The sequence below is a fragment of the Acyrthosiphon pisum genome, chromosome X (assembly GCF_005508785.2).
Source record: "Acyrthosiphon pisum isolate AL4f chromosome X, pea_aphid_22Mar2018_4r6ur, whole genome shotgun sequence".
In the NCBI taxonomy this organism is placed as follows: Eukaryota; Metazoa; Arthropoda; class Insecta; order Hemiptera; family Aphididae; genus Acyrthosiphon; species Acyrthosiphon pisum.
Window position 1 is genome coordinate 32,875,914 of NC_042493.1, and position 4,564 is coordinate 32,880,477.

Genomic DNA, 4,564 nt, shown 5'->3' on the forward strand with positions numbered 1-4,564 from the left:
TTACAAAAATACAAAAAAATCGTACCATTGGTCTTATATAGTTATATAATGTTATGTTTGCATCAAATTTTGATAAAATATTTAACACATGTATCCAATTTTTTAATTATAGTATTACATAATATTAAATAATAGGTATGCCCAAATATTTGGTAATTTAACGAATATAATTAAACGAAAAGTATTACAAAACGTAATTTATAGAATTTCATTGAACGAAAAATAACGTGAAACGAAATAGTTTAAAATCCATTTCTTTAAAAGTTATTTTAGTTTCATAAAAATAAAAATATTTATTTCATGCATACGGACATTAGAATTGATTATATATTTATACCTATTATATTCTATATCCGGGCCATTACCTACCCGCATTAGTTATTTTTAATACATTTAATAGGGACCTATTCACACTATTCTAAATAACGATAAACGCAAAACTTGTATAACGTTTTAATTCTAAATAACGATAAACGCTAACATTTTGTAGCGTTTCAATTGTAAATAACATAAAACGGAATTTTTTCAAATGCAAGCCCTGGTAATATATTGTAATATCGTCCGCATCATAGTTCATATGACACATATAAATATTATATTTATTTTATTATTTAACTGTTAAATTTAAATATCTTAATATAAGAGCATTATATTTAAGATGTAAAGGAAAATTAATTTTTTTGTTTATTTTTTTGGTTAAAATATTAAATTTTAAAATTAACTTATAAAAAAAAATTATTAATTATGGTGTTTTCAAATAAAGGTAAACTTCTAATTTTCTTAATATTTGTTTTTTTTTTTTAATAAAGACTAATTTTTGAGTGATTTTTTTATAACATTTTATATAAGATACCTGTGCGTGATATTAACTAATGTAGGAATTTATTCTTTATTTTATTTAGTTTCGAATGATATTTATGTTTATGACAAAAATTATTTATACAAATATTTGTATGCTATGAGTCTCAATATTTGTTATACCTACTATAAAATACAAATAGAACGTCTTTAATAAGACAACTGTGTTAATAAATTCCAAAAATAATACTTGAAATAAATATTGAAAAGATGTACATAAAAAAAAATATTTTATATTTAAAATTAAGAGTTTTTCTTTCTTACCACTTATAATCTACCTAATAATAATGACTATGACTGGCCACATATTGTGTTTGATTTTGACCTAACCTAATACAAAATATGTTCTATTCATAAATTCATATTTTCTTCAAATAGAACCTTTAATGATCGTCAGATATATTAGACCATATTTAACATAACTGCTTTTGCGTAATAGTAATAATATAGTATTAAATTATTAAATTATAGAAAAAGAATTTTCTTTTTCATTAATGCTTTATACATTTAAACAAGTACCTAAGTACCGATATTTTTAGGAAAATGTTTGAGGAATATATTATGATAATATATTATGATACATATGATTTCAGACCAAATATTTCATTTATTATACTTCATTAATTAAAAAAAATGAATAATATTATTATTAATACATTTAAACGTATAACTGTATAAGAAGTACAACAATTTTTTATGATAACACCTTTGATAATAAAATAGAAAGACAACTTATAGTTAGATTATGAATATGAAAATAGTAATATAAGTATTAATAATTAATATCGTGCAATAATTAACTGAGTTTAACTTAATTAAGTTAAAAAATGTATAATAATAATAGTAAATTAAAATGAATAACTGTATAGTGTATAAGAAGTAAAACAATTTAATATGATGATACCTACCAGCTTTGAGAATAAAATGTAAAGACATGATATACTATAACTATTAATTAGATTATACACATGTAAATAATAATTTCAGTTTTAATAGGTAACTAATATTGTACAATAATAATTAACTAGGTAGGTACCTAATTGTGATCTATTGCATAAGTTAGTTTTAAAAAAATGTTATATAATTTCCAACAACAGAGTTAAATTGAAATTCTAAAATAAATAGATATTGCTAAATAATATAGTCAAACATTATCCACCCACTATAAACTATATCTTTAACATATTATACATGAAGCAAATTTAATAATATAAAAATAGACTCATCGGAAATTGTTTTTTTTTTTGTTTTAAAGTGTTAATGTTTAAATACAGTTGAATAAAATTTACCAGTTTAACACCATGTTGAGGGATCATCAGGGTCCATACCAGACAACCTAAGAGCTAATTCGAGTTGTCTTTCTTTCTCGTCCCACAACTTGACTGCTTCTAGAACTGCTTCTGTGACAGTTATTTCATTTTCAACTTCCTCAATTATTAGATCATTTTCTTTTAAAAACTTTATTTGATCATCGTACTCCACATGTGATCCATTAATAGCTGCTTGAGTTTTCACGTAAACCTTAGAAATGAATTTATTGTCAACATCATATGAGGAATTCAGATCACTCTTTTGCGAAATTGTAGCAAAAAACTCGTATTGATGAAGTAAGTGGGCTTTTTTTAAAAATAAACAATATTCGCTCTCTTTATTTGGTATAAGATACGCAAAAGCAGACGTCATCATAACTTTAGAATAGTTCTTACAAATCGTCTCCATTCGTCCAAACGGTACAATAGGATTTATAGCTTTATTTTTAAGGTACGAACATGTTAATCTTGGGACGCTTTCATAAACTCTGGATAAAGTTACTCCATACTTAGAATTTTTAGCTTTTGAGACCAATTTATATTTCATTATAAGTCTTTTAAGTTCGAGTTTTAATTCTGGTGATGATTTTATAGCAATTTTTTCCAAATTGTTTCCTCTCTCAATACCAATCTTAACCAACATATTTATATCTCTAGACATAACTTTTTTATCACTATTTTGTGCAGCAATATGAGATAGAATAACTTTAGGGTCAAATTCCTGTTCGTAATTTTCTATCAGTAACCACGATGGTACGTATTTAATGACTTCATGGAAATCCTTGGCCATAGCTAAAAAAACGTCCATTCCAGCAGCCGTAAACTCGAAGATTTCCTTTGCTCTTTCATTTAATTCATCATTAGTTAATAAGCTTATCTCATCAATAACTTGTTTCATAGTAATCTCGGATTTGTCAGGTGTGGTCTCCGATAATTTGGGTACAGTCTCCGGTACTTCTTTTGCGGCCATGTTTCTCTTAACGGACGACGGAAGTATAAATTATATTAGAATACTTGGCGAAAAGTTGTTCAATGTAAAAACAAGAAATAGGTACTAGAATTAAAATACAACTTCAAAAATATATTTTAAACATAGACCACACAGATACGACACTATTAAAAAATATGAATAGGTATTATAGGTGTACTAATAATCTTACGACTGAACTATTATAATATTATACGATTCACGCAAACTTAAAAACTGGAAATTGTGTTGTACGAACAACAGCGGCTGCACTACTGAATACTGTTGGGGTGAAGCAAATTGAAGTTAAAAAATAATAATGTTTATCGAATTCTGTACAAACAAACAATATTGTAGTAGGTATTTATAAAAGTGGGTACAAGTGTATAGGTACAACGGTCGACCCGCTAATGGTCAATAAATTGGTTAATGTTTAGTCGCCATCGTTAAATATGATCACTGTAATACGTCGTTGTCTCCACATTACTCAGATAATGCAAAAAAAAATATACAATAATTATCATAGTAGTATAATTATTGCCATAAGCATGTTCATTAGGTAGGTATACCAATAAATGCATAAATAAAGTGTACATATTATTGTAATGATTGTATTATAATAGTTATTTTCTACTATCGGCGTGTATAGTTAAACTAGGTATTGTATTATTACATAATATATTATTCAATAACATAATTATTGCCATTTATTATGCATCCAAATTAGTTTTCGAGCATAGCCCTCGGTTAAAATCACACATATTGATGATATATATATATTGTATGTCACATTGTTCAGGGTTTTGGCTTTTCGATAGGTAAGTAAATCAAGTAAATGTTCGATGAATTGTATTGCAGTGGCGTCATTTGAGGGGGGGCAAGGTGGGCATTTGTCCCTGTCTGATTTTATAAGCGGCCCGATGGGCCGGTTCCCAGTTGTTGCCGTTTTACCATTATTATATTTTATAAGCGCAAAAACATGCCTATTTTATAATATTTTCAAAAAATATTATACTATATATTATACTAAGAAATTATTGTCACATTGATACATTTTTACTAATCGATAGTTGGAATATATTTATATTTAGACGTATGCGGTGACGTACCTACATACACATTGTATGTTTGGATATGTATTTATGCATGTTTGTTTATGTTGTATGGACAACAATAATAATAATTAGTATCATAATCTAGTATAGATTAATTTCTAAAATCTTAAACTAATACAAATTCTAAAAACAACAACCGATTGGCACTCTTATTAATAATTATCATTGTTAACGGACTTCAGTTAATTGCGACAGTCGTGTATGATTCAACTATTCTGTGTAGGTACCTATTGTAGCTGAGATTTATTTTTTTCGTGACGCGTGTTTACATTAATATTTTAATTTGGGCAAAATATGACTTAAAAAAAATAAAT